The following is a 16,894-nucleotide window of genomic DNA, read 5'->3' as shown; positions in this document are numbered from 1 at the left end:
GAGTGCTGGTAATGTCCATCCCCAGATAAGCAGGAGCCTTTCTGCCTGAAAATGGGGGTCTGTATTTCATCAAGTAGCTTGCACATCACATTCTGCTTAACACCTACTTTGCACAGTGCTGCAGACATCTGTGTAATTGGCAAGCCTTTCAGTACAGGACTGCCTTCAGTGCAATTCACAAGCAAAACAGTAATTAGGGGGGCACAGTTTTGTGATTTGAAGGTGTATACACTGTGGTTCAAAATGCAGCTACAAATGAGTGTCAAGTTCAGAACAAAAGGGAAGCCAGACCATGGCTTTCACACTTGAGTGACAGCATGAGCCAAATCAATCCAAAAGCTGCTTCTGAAGTTTCTGAGCCACAAAGGCTCCTAAAGCTTCTGGTTTTTTCGGCTATGAAGGGTTGTCACAATCCTGCAAAGAAGACACCCGGCCTCTTCGATGCCAGAGCCATCCTCTGGAAGAGGACAAGGATTAAAAAGTCATGTCCTTTGCCTGTGCTCCCCAACTGGTAAAGCTTTTTCCAGGAATACACTGGTTAACAAAGGCACACAAGAAATGACCACGTCTTGCTGTTCTGCTGACACAGCAGCTAGAGCAACAGGTCAGTATTTTGGCGTATCTTCATCTCATTAATACATTTTAATTCATGGTGAGTATTTTTGTCGGGATAACAGTCTTCACAAGAGAGATCGGGAACCAGCCAACAGGAACAGTTCCATTCACAGGATTAAACACTACAGGCTCAGGGTGGGTTTTTAGGGAAATGAGCACATGTTTCCCCATATCATCCTGAACACATGACTGCCTGCCTTTTGTTAACATTCAGCTCCAGTGGAATGATCTGGAGATAAGGCCTACTTGGAGTCAATTTATCTGGGCTGTATTCACTTGCTTCCTTTTAATCTAGTCTCATTCACCACGGCAGAAACAGATACACAACTCAGAAATCAAATGCTGCAAATAAAGCTGGTGTGCACCTTTGTTTCAAGGGCTCCTGAACTCAGACCTTCGGTTTTCCTTTCCCCCTCTCCCCCCACTGCTAGTAAACTATGACTAAATCAGCAATTGGAGTGTAATGGCTGAAGCAACTTCATTAATACATGTCACCCTGTGCAGAGGTACAACTTCTGACATTGAGGCTCTAATGTCCTGTGAATTATTGATAGAATCTAAGTTCTTATCTTCAACTCTTCACGTGTGCTAAGTGTTTAATTGTCAGCAAATCATGACCACTGCCAAAATATCTACCATACTTTGAACTGAACTAACACCTTTTCACATTCCATCCATGGCTTATCCATGACTACCCTTCTTGTAGTCCAACTGAGCTCTCAAGTTGTGACCAAACAAAAAAAATCCCTGCAGGAAATGGTCAAGTTCCCTAATCCTGGACTACATTAAATGTGTAGGTTAAAAGCCATACTAACCATGCGCCACAGAAAAGGGAGGTGCACAGCAACAGGACAAGAGGTAACAAACAGAAGACACAGTACAGGAAACAGCAACGAGAGGGAAGGAGGGATGTTTCCATCACGGGATGGTCACAGGTTGCTCACAGAGGTTGTGGAATCTCTACCCTTGGAAATATCCAAACCTGACTGGACATGGGCCAGGCTGAACTGCTTTGAACAGGAGGGGCGGGACTACAGGATGTACACAAGTCCCTTCCAGCATCAGCTACTCTGTAAAAGGAAACTTAAGCACTTGGAGATTTTAGGGTGAATTAGACTCATACCTTAGTGTGTGATTCTATCAGGCACCAGTCAGCATGATCAGCAAGTAAACAGCTCTGTAAATCAGGGCTGAAGTTCCTCATGTGATACTGTCAGATGAAAGGACAGGATTTCAGATGGGAAATATCCACAGCTGGAACCTGAAACGGAAAAGGAAAATGCTCAGCACTCTTCCAGAACTCTGAATGATCAGATGGGTAAATGAACAACACATGAACTCTTCAGATACTGGAAACAGTTAATTCTCATTTAAGTGAAAGATTCCAACTGATTCTGACATTTAATTGCATATCTATGGATCTCCATTCAAAACAGGAAGTACCCCAACAGTAAAAAAGTGTTCATCAGTGTTTATTCCATCTGACATATACAAACTGGAATCCCAGAAGCATTAAGCCTTGCTATGGTTTTCATTTGCTCAGGAATTGAGAAAGGCTTTCTGAATTTCTCCTTTCCACCCTACTACTGATGCTCCCCAAACCCTGTTCATAGGAAGTGTCCAACCACCTCAGCAGATACATGACTCAGATGATCAAGAAGGTAGACACCTACCGTAAGTACGTGGATTGACTATGAACTCCACAGACATTACCACTAGGTTGTTTTCTCACTAAGATGAAAAGGAGTAGGAAACTACTGGCCTCTATCTTAATTATATATTGAAACTCTGTAAGAATCAGCATTCACACCGGGCAGTTTGTGGAACTGTGCTTAAAAGACAAGACAGAAAGGCAGGCTACTAAGGATGATTTGCAAAAGAAAGACCTGTTCCTACCAGCCTGACCCTGTTCAAGTCTTAGCATGGGTGTACGGACCCCAAGCAAAGAATCATTTAGGATGGGGAAGACCTTGAAGACCATGGAGTCAAACTGTAAGCCGACAAGAGATTCTCTTCACATGCCCCACAACTGCACTCCCAGGCACCAGCCGCAGTATGAAATCTGTCTCTTTCAAGCATTCAGAATTTATGCAAAGGTAATTTCCTTTTTATTCCTTGATTTCCACAGGAAAGGCTGAGAATGGCAGCCTGTAGCTGTTCCCCTCCTGCAAACATTAGAGGAAGCCACTGGGCTCCAGCTGCTGCTGCTGGTCCTTTTTCCTGCCTCATTAACTTCTCTTCTTCTTGTAGAGCGCAGTGGAATGACAGCTGAAGGGTTTGTGGTATGAAAACTTCCTGCTCTCCCTGTACCCACTGACGGCAGGTTTCCTCACTGATCCAAGCTAACCAGCATCCAGCATCAGAAACAACTGGACCTTTTGTGTTAGTCATTGGGAAAATGCTATTTGGAATCGTTCTGGAGCATTATGCTACAGAGGTGGCAATTCCTAGCCTTGATATTAATTCAAAAGGACTGCCCTACCCTAAGCTAATTAAATACAAACAAGCTTCACCTAAGGACCAAGTCCTAAGAGACAAAGCTGCTCTCAAATTTCCTGATGAAGAACCTGATTTTGGTTGAACACGTAAGTCTTCATGAACAGGAACATGGAAAAAAGCTGAGAAATTTCCCACAGGAAGCATGAGATGTGAATGAAATACCAAGTGCACCAAGAGGAGGATTTTGCCTTGGCACTTATCATTATTAGAGCTGTTATCAGTGAGGTTAAAGCTGAGTCCAGAGCCCAAGCATCCTTAAAACCGATTGACATCAAGGGCACTCAGCACCTTACCAAATCAAGCCTTACTTCCTCAGAGTAGTTACCAAAGAAGCCTCTTCTACAATTGTGGATTACACTTGAAATAAACAACTGAACACATCATATAGGAGAGATACTTCATATAGGTTTTTTCAATGTAAAGATAATGCTACAGTAAACCATGGGCCTTGCTGTGAATCCTCCCGTTTTCACAGCAGAAATTACAACAAAACCTAAAGCTGATTTACAGAATCACTGATGTGTATTTCTGAATGCTGCTATCACGTATGAAATGCACTTGAAGACAACTCAGGCCAAATGAGTTACCTAGGAGTAAATCCAGAGCAGCTCATGACAAACACTCGGCCCCATGTCTTTAAAAGAGCAGTAGAAAACTCTGTTTAGAACTAACTCTACCTGTTCCAGCACAGGCTCTGCAGCATTTCTCACTCCCACTGCTAAGGGCAGTGGCATGAAGAAGCTCATCTGCCTCTGCTGCTTATCCCTCACCTGGAGTTTCAACGCTGTGGTTGTGCCCCCATAAGCATTGCTCCCACAGCAACACAACCAAATCTTCACCAAAAGCCTCTGGGACAGAATGCTGAAGCACTCTTAGAATCATAAAATCATAGAACAGTTTGGGTTGCAAGGGACATTCAGAGGGCCTCTTCCTGGAGGGCAGATCCTGGATCTCTCTCCTGTTGGCTTACTGTGGGCTCTGTGATAACACAGCAGGGTTCACCCCCCTTCAGCATTAAGCCTTGTCTTTCCTGCATGATAACTAGTTACAGATAAGACAATTTGGTTTCAGGCTAATGTATCTCATATGACCCTTGCAAGAAATGTATATTAAATGGGCATGCAGAGCTACACTCTGTAGAATACAAGAGTAAAGGAGTGCAAGTTGCCAAAAGTAACTGTTTAGTTGCTAAATAGTAGAAATCCAAACTATATAGAATTCTAAAAAGTACATAAAAATGGGGCTAAAGCCATTTTAAAAATAAAATATATTTAGTGGAAAAGGGAGTCGAAGCACCAGCAATGCTCAACCCTGTCATCTAGGTGCGGTCAGAGGAAATGCTGTTATTCAAATCCAGTGGGTAACTGCACAATTTGATCCTGCACGACTTAAGACTGCACTAACCCACAATGCCTGGCTTGTAAAGAAACGGACTGAACTGGAAAGTTCCCTTTAGTATTCTGCAGCACATACTCATTTGGAGTTAACGGTGAGCAATCACAGTCGAAGAGGCTGTCACTGATGAACCCTGAAATAGCCATTTAGCAGCAACCACCAGCAAAAGCAAAACTAAAGGTCATTTATTTCATTCCACAATGTACCTCACTCCCCCCAGTGTATTAAATAAGCTGTGAGGGTGACAATTAATTGAAGTAGATGCACATCCTGCCAACCAGGAAAAAACCCACCTTTTATTTGCCTCTAACCTTTGTTATTTTCATGGCAATGTCTGCATTTTCTCACTTTAACACACAAACAAGTCAATGCGAGCATGGCTGGAAGGCTGCGATGATTACAGGATCATTTGTGTTTGCAAGAGCAAACAAAATCAATTGCAATTGTTTAAGAACCAGACACATTAAATGGTGGTGAAAAGATATTTGCTGGACTTTTACAACATCCCAACAGTGATAAGGGATAAACTGACAAAACCCCTCAGGAACTGCTTCAGAAACATCCCCACCTCTCTACAGAGGAGCTGAATGTATCTGCTGCAGATGAAACACGAGCAGATTTGGACAATACCTAAAACCCAGCAACAAAGACCAAATCCCGTCTGAAAAAGACTATGAGAGAGAGAAGAATTGATTAGTTCAGGAAGTCAATTGAATTCCGTGTTATAACAGATTAAATGCAAAATTACTCAATTAACTTCAGATTAATTCTGCCTTTCAGGTAAACATGACGACTCCGGTCCTGGCTAACACGAGGCACTGAATCACGAGGTACTGAATCAACAGCTTCTCATCAGTTATCTAAAAAGCCCAAATCATTCCCCTCCCCATATATACCAAATATACTCCATAACTGGATACACATGGTTGAGAATTCCTGTTCTGCCCTGTAGATCTCACTGATTTTCTTCCTAACAGCTGTTCCTTAGGCATGACCAATGGTCACGTTCCAGTTATGTACCATGATCTCTGCTTGAAACTAGGAATGTGACAAGAAATACGGATCAAATCCAAAGCACATAAGCCAGGAGAAGGGGAGAGCTGGGAATGTGTAGCCTCAGAAGAGAAGGCTCAGGTGAGCATCATCTACATGTCTAAGTATCTGATGGGAAGGAGTAAAGATGACAGAGCCAGACCCTCATGCTGCCCAGAGACAGGACAGTAGGCAATGGGCACAAACTGAAACATGGAAAATGGCATTTAAACATAAGAAGGTTGTTACTGTGAGGGTGATGAAACACTGGAAGAGTTTCCTCCGGAGGACACAGTTCTGGGCAACCTGCTCTATTGCTGACCCTGCTCTGAGCAGGGGACTTGGCCTGGCCGATCTCTTAGAGACCCCTTCCAGTCACAGCTCTTCTCTGATTCTCTGAGCTTTCTGTGTTGGCAATCCACCCCTAATACAAATTACACAGATAATGAAGGAACTTCAAGGTGCCTGAGGAAGGGGAAAAGAAAAAAGTTCTCCAGTAATGTGTCTTGCTTTAATTATTTATGGTGATGCTTGATGGTCCCATTACTGGGTCATACATGACCTCTGGGCAATGCCTTCATCCTTTCAGATTAATAAGTTATTTTGACACAAATAACTTTGGCAATTACTTATTCTTTAGTGCCACAGAAATGTCTCATTTTTGCTAAAGAAAAAGGTTGATTTTAACACAAGCAAATGTCCTTTAGAAACAGAAAGAACCATTATACTCAAGAGGCCAATTATTCATTCTCTATTCATCTTTTAATCCTAGTCTCTGCTTTATAAGACATGGGCAAGTTGTGAGGGGTTATCTTCACTGAGGTCCTTTAGATAGTCTGCACCAAATGCCCAAGAGCATTTGAACATGTAAGAAATTTGTCAGACTGTTGTAAAATATGCACATTGTCAGGAAGCACCACTTTTCAGGCACTGATTCATATTTTAACATAATAAATTCATATAGTTTCTAATGTATCTACAGAACTCCTCCATAATATAGAATCCCAGACTGGTTTGGGCTGGAAGGGACCTTAAAGCTCACCCAGTTCCAGCCCCTGCCACGGGCAGGGACCCCTTCCACTGGAGCAGCTTGCTCCAAGCCCCTGTGTCCAACCTGGCCTTGAGCACTGCCAGGGATGGGGCAGCCACAGCTTCTCTGGGCACCCTGTGCTGGGCTGTCTCACCTCCTTCCTGCAGTGTGTAAGTTCCTGGTGCTCTTCATCAGGCAGGGCTAAGACCTGATGCACAAAGCAGCAATGCTTAAGACCATTCCAAGGAAGCCATTCAGTGATGGGGAGCTTGCTGCATCATGTGGCAGCTGGCGAAACTCTTGATCTATCTACTCAAAGGACACAGCTATGGCTGGGGGGGTTATCTCTGTAGCTGGCTTCTTCCCATCTCTGTCCAAGGAGGGACTTTGATCTAGTTGGAATGCTCTTGTATCTTTACCTACCAGACACCTCTGACAATATCACTTCTAATGCTCGTTCCCATCCTTGCTGCTGTTTGTTATGCTCTAGAAGCCCATCACTGGGGGTAAAGTTCTCTCACAGCATGAGAGTGATTCAAGATTATGCTCAGCAACAAGTGCCTTGGGGGAACAAAAAGCAAAAAAACCACTAAAGGGAATGATGTGATCTGTAACTATTCGGGTCAACATTCAGTTGTGATTATGTACCCTAAAAATGCTGACCTACACCAGTCTGGGGGGGGAGAAATAACCAGGAAATAAGGTACAGGAAAACACACATTAAAAACCCATCATCCAGCAGACAGTGTGGGATGAACCTGGGAATTTGGTTTCTATTTCTGGCTACATTTTGACAAGTTCCCTCCCTTGTCTGCTCTCACCTATTCTCCTACTGGGACAAGGTTTCTTTCTTGCTATTGGTTACTTATGGCTTATGCTGTGCTGGTGCCTATGAGTGTAAACCACAGGCTGTGGCCAGAGAACCTCAAGAGATGTTCCCTGTTCAAAAGAAAGTGGCACAAAGACACCTATGATCTTGCCTGGCATCTGTTAACACCGGCTTATCGAGAAAGTCCTTGAATTTAAGCAAAACAAACACAGTGTCATGCTGAGAAATGTTCAACCCAACTCTTCTCAGCAGCACTTCCTTACCAAGTGTATGTTCCTCAGGGAGCTAAACACAGAATGACACCAAAGTTGAGGAAAGCGCGAGGAAAGCTCTTGCCCAGTGAACAAAATCTAATAAGTAAATAGCATTTTCTCACATTTATAAGCATTTCTCTTTACCAAGGTGAAATATTTCTGAAAAGGCTGCTTCAGTCTATTGTTTAAACATAGATTACAGATGCCCCCAAACCTGCAAGGCATAAGGAAATATCTTCTATTAACACATTTATTTACCTGAGAGGTTGGAAGTGCCCATCACAACTGTGTTGGGTTTTACAGGTTTTTAATGAAATCAAATACAGATCCTTCTCTTTCTATTCATCATCTGGGCAACAGAATTAAACAGTTCAGCAGGAGCTTTGGTCTGTCCTATACAGTGAGTAGAAACTGTTCCATGGACACACTCTTCCCTCCCCTTGAGGGCTGGGGTTGAGCACTCAGTGCTTACACGGCAGGCAAAGCAGTAAAGAAAATAAACCAGTCCTCAAAATAAGCTGTTATCTGAACACTCAACATGACAGGATACATCTTGGATTGCTGAGGATCCAGGAACAAAGGGAAGTTCAACTGAGGAAGAACCGGATGGATGAGACCAAAGTCCTCCCCGTTTGGAGCTTTGGAGACTTGGAACGTCCTCCATGATGTGCTCTATATTATCTCTAATCTGTGCCACAACTGCTTTGGCAAAATTTGCTTCAGCTCTTCTCTTTAATAGCAGCAGTAATGAAGAATCTCTTTTGATCTTTCCAATTCAGTCTCAGATCAATCCCCCAAAACTCCAAGGCTGTGCCTGGCATCCCTTCATGTAACTATTCCATTAAAATACACTGTTTCCTAACGGACTGATAACAAGGAGAGCTCATCAAACAGCTATATCATCCTAATAGCTACAAGAGAAAGAGCTGAAGAAAATGGGTGTCTGGATTCCAACTCTGTCAAAGATTAGAAGCACTTGCCAAATTGAGCGCTTGCTTGTTTCTGGCTGAGCTATATTAAACAGGGATATCTGCACTCCAACTGGGCTTCTTTGGGAAGATACCGATAAAAACATACCTATGTTCATCTCCTTGCTGCTGCCACCAGCACAAAACTGGGCTGCAAGTGACATCCTGCACAGGCATCCCTGAGCCACCTCACAGCCAAGTGAATCTGTTACAGTCATCAGACCACGCTGTAATTTACTCCACACACACCATCCGCCTCCTGCAGGTTTCAAACCTGCAATAATGGACCACTTGAGTTCAGAGGAATCAGATGTTTGTCAAAAGGTTCTGCTTTTGGCTTTCATTTAGGCCTCAATTCATCAAAGCATTTCAAATATGCTTACCTTTAACATATGGTTAAACCCCATTGAAGCCATTCATACACACTAAGTGCTGCACTGAAGAGGACCGGAAGTAACCACGAAGTAGAAACACCAGGTATGTACTGAATGGGTCTAGCTTTCTACAACAGTGCAGAAGTATTCAGTCTTTTGTTGTTACAAGCACAGATAATTCCTTATTGCACTATTACATAGAGGAAATGTGGTTTACAAATAAAAATATTTACTTTCTAGAGCTGTGAGAAGCCTCTGGTCATTGGTAAGATATAAAAACAGTACAAGAGACAATACATAGCTGAGGGTCAGCATTTTCCTCCCATCCTATGCAACTCCTTGTGCGTTTGTCTTCCTGGGGCGCGGTTGATGCAGAGCAGGGACATTTGAGCCACATCAGCCACAACCTAATTCCTGCCATAACTCAAAGCCACCGAGGCACATCAGCACAAGGCTGTCTAGATTAGCCTTGCTGAGAGGCAGAGCCCACGTGCTGCCCTACTACCACTATTCTACTTTCAGACAAACCAGCCTGCTCTGACCTGCGTGGCACAATGTGGACACAACCAGGGAGACATGGCCCCTGGCAGAGAGACTGAAGAGAACGTGTTAAGAAAACAGTATTAGGGGGTTCATGTTGTGTCCTTTCTAGTGCTAACAGGACAATGATCACTACATCCCATTCAGTGGGGATAAACAGGAAAAAATGGCCTTGCAATAATTAATGATGTGGCTAACAACAGCATTGATTCGTGTAGGAAATACTAATTCAGGGCATTTTCAGCATAGCCTCTTCTGCCACCCTCACCTTTGGCATGTCCCTGACTGCTCCTGCTGCTGTGCCTGCGTGTTCTAAGCACGTCTCCAAGCTACTTTGCTGGACAGATGAAAGGTTCATTTACATGCCTGGAGGAGCTGTAGTGGAATTAAGTTGGTCTCATTATCTTAGCATAGGATGTACAAGCCACTAGTTTTGCAATGCATACTGATGCAATAAGGCGAGAGGAGGAAGGCAAAGCAAGCTGGCTATTTGAATTACGAGCGATAAGGCAAGGAGTTGAGGAAATCCTAGAAAGGAGAGAGTTAACCTGGATTAATACCCTGAGAGCTATTAGCACCTAATGCAATTTATTACAAGGAATCTGTTGAAGTACATGGTCTATGCCATAGTGGTTTTAATTAAAAGGTGGAAGAAAAGTGAAATCATTTATCCAAATCACTCTCCTTAAAGTTCGGGCCCAGTTTTGAAACATCCATTTCCACACATCTGCAGTATGGGTATTACCAACTCCCAGATTTAAATATTCGAGAGACTATTAAAGAAGAGATTTCTGGATTGCTGCTCCTCAATGAGCCCATAGGATCCAATGAGCTCAGCTTTTCCAAACCCTTGTCCTACAGGTATGGAGAAAAAAATCACTGTCTTGGGCTGGGGGATGTGAAGTGCTTTAGACATTAAGAACTACTGAATGTCATGGAACTTCTCTGCATCAGAAATTGTTGGCATTCAACTACCAAAGGAGAGGGAAAGGAATGGGAGGTTTAGGTGGACTTCAGGAATAAGTGCATGGTATTGTACTCCTCCACAGATCATCTACTACGTGCAGGAACATCCCTCAAACACAGGGTCCTACAATCAGTGGTATAATACGACCCTGTTTCCTTGGTGTCAATGCTGTATGAAGAGGGACACCTTGAGAAACATGTCAAGTAAGACACTGTTAACTACAACGAATCCAGATCTCCCAACTCAATAGTTACGCTTCTACCTTTTGAGATCACTGCACATAAAAATACAAGGCCTGAATCACAGCCTACTCCAGGCAGTCATCTCCTCATTGATTTCAACGGATCTAGACCAATCCCATCAGTATGCTGTGAAACATCAAACCAAACAGAGTTTAGAGCTGACTACACAACAGAGAAATGTCCCAACTGTTTAATGATGGATGAGGGAAATGGCAGATGAATTATTTGCCAAATGATACTGGTCCATCTGTTACAGAATTTTGCATGCAATGACAGAAAGAAATTAAATTATATCTAGTTCATATATAGAAACATTCTAAATTGTGAATCTTGGCTCTTTTAATAACGAGTCCAGCATTATTATCCCCAGTATCCAAGTAAAAAACTGAAGCAGTAGTGGAAGGGTGGTCACAAGCCTCAACTTCAGAGACACAAGGTGCCTAAATTAGGAAGCAAGTCTAAGAGAGCAGAGGCAGTGAAAGGAGCAATGGGTTACTCCAGCAGCAACTCAAAACTCCCTCCTTTGGCAGAGGCTGGAGCTATAGAGAACGTGCCCTACCTTCAGCTGAGCATCTGAAACTCAAGAGATGCGAGTGCCCCTCAAATGTCTTTCTCAAGTAATGTAGCAGGACACCAGTAGAACCAGTCAGTTCAGGTCTGTTGAGTCCCCAGCCTCAGTCCCTCTACAGAGCTGAGCTGTGTGTTCATCAAGCGGACTTTTCCTCCAACTTCAGTTGCCTCAACTCCTAAGTCCGCTGGTGTGGTAGATCAAAGCGGGTTTCAATTAAATACCATTCAGATTTCAGTAACACTGCAACTGCACCACTTAGTACTTTTTTCCTCAATGTCATTTTTACCTCCACGTTAACTGTTCCCTCTCTGCTTTTGAGGAATACAAAGCACGCATCTCTACAGTCTCACACCACGTTCTCTGTAAGTTTGATTCTCCATATGCATCTTCAATCCCTTCATGTATATGGATTTCACAAAACGAGGAATTTACTTCCAATGAAGGAATGCAGATCACAAGACATTAAATTTCATGAGATCTAGAATGACACAGCCCTCCCAGTAAAACTCAATTACTAAGACTGTTCTAATATTAGGGCAAAAATCATCTTGCAACAGGAGAAGCATCACTGCATCCCACTGTTTAAATGCACAGTCACTAGTGCAGTGGACCAAAGGCAAAATACCAACATATAATCACAGAATCAGCGAGGTTGGAAAAGACCTTCAAGATCATCAAGTCCAACCTTTACCCCAGCACTGCCAAGGCCACTGCTAAACCATGTTTTTAACATCTTACCTTCTTTTTAGCCTGGGAATAATAATTTTATCCTGAGCAACATTCTGCCCTGATTTGTTCTGGAATTCAGCTAAACCTTCCATCCAGGCAGAGATGGTATCATCTCTGTGCACTGCTGAGATCTAGAGACCTTTACATTCAGAGGGGTTTCTCCTGTCCCGTACCAAAGAGTCTTCGCTGTATTTCAGAGCGATCCACATTTCTATACAAACAAAAAAATCCAAAGCAGTAACTTGGCCTATTCTAACCTAACTACGCTTGGTCCTCATTTTTAATTCATCTTCCTCCTTTGACTCCAAAAGACAATCCTTTACAGCCCATGAAAAATTCAAAAGGTAGAGAGAGGAGAGACTGAAAGCAACCCAGTAAAGAACGATTAGGCCAAGCCAGGATTTAGTGTGGGATTGAGCATGTCACTGGGTCTGCTTCTGCTAAGTCAGGGAAGTATAAATCACTGTGAACAAAAGATTTCAGATAGCAGATTTTCAGCTTTGAGAGAGGGTTAGGGCAGCTTCAGTTCCACTTGTAGGGCAAACCTTGCTCACAGGAATTGCTGAGATGGATGAATTAAAAGACAACAAATCAACCCGACCATCTCTCTCTCAGTGCCAATATCACCTCTTTCATGGGCGCTCTCTCCGAGGTTTCTGGCCAAGAAGTGCACCAGATATTCAACTGTGTCTGTGCAGAATGTGACAGGTTCCTAACAGGGGTAAGCAGATTGAAGACTTGGTTTCTCTAAGCACCAGCTCTCAGTGACTGAATCCTAAAGTACACATATAAGAAAAGATTTCAAAGGACAGCAAGAGATCGTAATATCAAGTGAATCCAGATGGATTTAGGACAGCCTTTCTGTACCAGAGGGCAGCTTCCACAGCAGTTTGGAATGCACATGTTTTTCCATAGCAAATCCTGTGGAACTGAGTTTCTGTTAATGATTGCATCCAGCAGTGCACTTAATACACTGCTTAGCTGCAAGCAAACTGGACTCTCTAAGCCTGCTCACAAGCTTAATGCTAAGAATGCTTTGGGGTTTAGTTAGGTCTATCCAAAGTATCTTTTAAACAAATGATATATCAAATGAACATTAAAGATTATAAAATTGTTTTCAACTGTACAGGTATGGCCAGAAGGCACTGGGCTTATTCTGAATGCAGAAGTAGTGGGTATTATCAGGGGCAGTAAATTCCATACACTGAAGATGAATCAGAAAAAAGGTGATTCAAGAATTGACAGATCTGATCAAGTGGCATAAAGGAGACTGAAAAGATTCCTGACATCGGTGCCATTGGATTCAACCACAAGATGAACTCTGAAGACTTCAAACTAAATATTAGAAGCCCCTGAATTTCTTCTGCTGCTGCTAATGCAGTCCCTTATCTGCCAGCATATCTTTATGATGCACACACACAAATTCTAATGTACTATCAGTGCTGCTAAAAGGGGCCACCCACACCCATTAAGAGCGAGGACATGCCAGTAAATGTCTGTGGGCACCATCTGTCACTGAGCTCTTCTCATAAATCCATCTGCTGTTAAGTTCTTTCTTCCCCAGACCTGTCTGGCCAAGTCACATACACTGAGAATCCAAGGGCTGAGAGGGTCAAGAGGCATTTGCTCTCTTTTGGTGAGGCAGATCTCTCTCTTGGAAAGCAAAGGTCAGCAGTTTTAAGAATCATATGTGGAAGCAGCGTGGGTCAGACAACCTCCATGAAATGATGAAAGATTTGTGTGCCCTCTATACACAGCTGGAATTAAGGATGTGTAGAGTGAGTTGGCTCATACCGCCAGTGTTGCTGCCTTGGGATGGATTTGAGTTTGGTTTGTTTTTTGTTTCTTGAGTGGAGAAAACGATGAGGAAAGACGTGAGGTAAAGAGAGGAAGAGCAGCAGGGAAGGAAGGGAGGGGGGAAAAGGAAACGTAAGCTGCCTGGTCCTGAAATATTGAACCCGAGAGCTGTGGCACCACTGACAAAACACTGCTTTTGTCAACTTAGTTCACATCAGCTGAGGAACTCGTGTAGCAATGCCAACAGAAAAAGTTTTGCTGGCATATGCTGTAGTTCTACAGGGAGGATCTGCCAACACAGTTTTGCAGAAATAATTATAAAAGCAAAGCTGTGTCTTTGCTCCCCTTCAGCTCCTGAATCGCAGAGCTCACCTACCTTATCCCTACCCCTTTCTCTATTACCTCCAAACACAATCCTGGAACAAGGCAAGAGAACCAAGACAAAGGAAGTTTAGTGTTCTTATCTGATTACTGGCTGCAAATGAGATTTAGCAAATTGGTTTTTGCTAAAAAGCCCAGGAATTACATAGCAATAAAATAATCCCCAGCACTTCCCAACCTCAAGCAATACTTCAGCACTGTTACAGCTGTTTACAGATGAGTAGCTCTCAGCACAAGCAAACAGGGCTCCTTCCAACACACTTGTCCACAGAGTGAGGCAGCAGCATGCCTGAGGACAGCACCCACATTTCAGAGTGACAGCCAAGGCACAGTTAGTAACATTCCCTGATATTCCTAGAATCACAGAATGGTTTGGGTTGGAAAGGATCTTAAGATCATCCAGTTTCAACCCCCTGCCATGGGCAGGGACACATCATCCTAGACCATGTCACCCAGGGCTCTGTCCAACTTGGCCTTGAACACTGCCAGGGATGGAGAAGTCAAAGAAAAGAACTTCTTCCTTATATCTAACCTGAACTTCCTCTGTTTCAGCTTGAACCCATCACCCCTTGTCCTATCACTACAGCCCCTGATGAAGACCCTCTCCTGCATCCTCGTAGGCCCCTTCAGATACTGGAAGGCTGCTTGCTTCCCACCCACCCCAAGCCTATTTAAATAGATTCAAGATCAAGACTAGAAGAGAGAAATGGTGATTGTGAAATGCTCCTGCATCAGTTAGCGAGGTGCGACATGCCCTCTTGATTGAAAACTTCTGCAATCCAGAGTTCAAGTCACACCATCATAGCAAAGAACCCCACGGAACCAAGACAAGTTCTGCACTGTTTGAGTCAGCCCACGTGATGTGCTTTAGCAAAACTGCCCATGGAAGCTGGGTGCTAAAAACCCAAGAGGATAATTTCACATTAGGGTGACACAGCCTGATTGCAAGTCTGCAATTAAATTAGTCACAAACAACTTCTATTTTTTAACACATTCTAGCACTACATTTAGCAATGTGTAGTCCCCAAAACCTAACAAGATAGAACAATTCCTACATTTTTATACAGGTTTTTTTTCAGTAATCATACACATTTCTGTATCAATACAGTGAATTTCAGCAGTTGCAAGCTCTGGATGTGGTGCTAAGTATAAGAGCAGAGAAATGCTGTACTGCATGTAAGCGCTGCTCCATTTTCATCGTAGTGCATATAGAACAGACTAATACAGCTCTTTTGTTTATGAACTAATCCTGTTGCTGCTAATAGGATTAGCATCAAGAACAGATGCAGAGGAATTCATGGTGCATTCCTTCCAGACACAAAACTACGCATAGTGGTTATTCTAACAGTAACAGAGAAGGTAAATCAATGCCTATAGTTAACTCAAGCACAATCAAACCTGAAACATGCCTGTGTCACTCCAAGTCTCATTCTAAGCAGACAGAATGCTAGCGCAGGGACAAAGCAGATGCACTCATTGTCACACACAATGGTAGAACCTGGAGGCTAAAGTGTTCCATAAGAAATGATGCTTTTTTTAAAAAAGAAAGCACTTTTTAAGGTATTTTTGGACTGTAGTTTTGGAGATGATAATACCTTTGCTGGTGACTATCTCCAGGCTGCTTAAAAAACACCCTGCCTTGAAATGACATTTCCATTACAGAATGTATTAGAATCCCTGTGTCACTCTTGGGTGCAGTCCACTCTCTGAAATTCTCCTGTCCTGTTCAAAGAGAACTGTCGACCAGTAGACTTGACTGATACGTTTCTAAAAAACTAAACCCACAAAGACAGAAATTACCATTTTCAGAGATTCCCATTTTTTGCCAACTGCAGCCACACAAAGCAAGAGAACTGCCCACATTTCCCCTTCCAAAAACTGGGTTTCTCAGGTGAGCTCAGCATTGATTTCATTGTAATTCAATGTTTCTCCCATGCTAAGCATGACTGTGCTGTTTGACTGCAAAAAACCTGACACACAGGCTTTAATTATGAAACATGGCAGGACTTGGACACATTCACTAGTAAAGAATCTCTCTCTCTCAAATATATTCTGAAGTGCAGAAGTGATGCTATCATTACCTTTACATGTAGGAAATAAGGAGGTAAAGCCCAGCAGTGTCAGGCTTACGGTTGCTGTATCAGGTCCTAATGCATCCCCTCTGGTTTAGATTCTGGGGTTCTGTGATTATACTACAAATAAAAACTACAATTATAAATGTAAGAGAAATCAAAGTTGATCTTAATGTGCAATGTGTGTACTAATAGAAACAATGAAAGCAAGGAGCACAGAGCTGGAAGAGGTATTTCTTATGGATAATCCACATTCTAATAGAAAACACTCTTTCAGTTTTATTATAAACCAGGTAGAGGGTATAGAAAGAAGCAATAACTTTGATTCTTTCTTTACTGCAATCTCCCATTTTACACCACAATGCCTTAGGAGGGTGAGCCAGCCAGACATGCTGTCAACAAATGCAAATTGAGATCAAGTTATCTCTTAGGGAATTTGAGTTCACATACAAACCCTGTAAATTGGAACCACAATCTCAAGTTATTAGGGCATTAGTAGTAAAGAAGTAATAAATAATACTTAGTATTTCCAGCATGCTCCTCACTGAACAAGCTTAGTGATACATTACATGAATTTTGATTTATTAAGCCTTCCATGG

The 16,894-nt window shown here is 42.8% G+C and overlaps 1 protein-coding gene across 8 annotated transcripts in view; it reads right to left on the bottom strand.

The window, feature by feature from the left end:
* Positions 1-16,894, bottom strand: part of LRRTM4 (leucine rich repeat transmembrane neuronal 4) — a 489,302-nt gene that overhangs the window by 223,807 nt on the left and 248,601 nt on the right. For all 8 annotated transcript variants that reach the window (XR_010608126.1, XR_010608125.1, XR_010608127.1 and 5 more), the window contains one exon: positions 1,739-1,876. The gene's annotated coding sequence lies outside the window, so the exon portion shown is untranslated. The remainder of the gene's footprint in view (positions 1-1,738; positions 1,877-16,894) is intronic.

The sequence above is a fragment of the Lathamus discolor genome, chromosome 22 (genome assembly GCF_037157495.1).
Source record: "Lathamus discolor isolate bLatDis1 chromosome 22, bLatDis1.hap1, whole genome shotgun sequence".
In the NCBI taxonomy this organism is placed as follows: Eukaryota; Metazoa; Chordata; class Aves; order Psittaciformes; family Psittacidae; genus Lathamus; species Lathamus discolor.
This window is presented reverse-complemented; position numbering and strand designations above follow the sequence as displayed.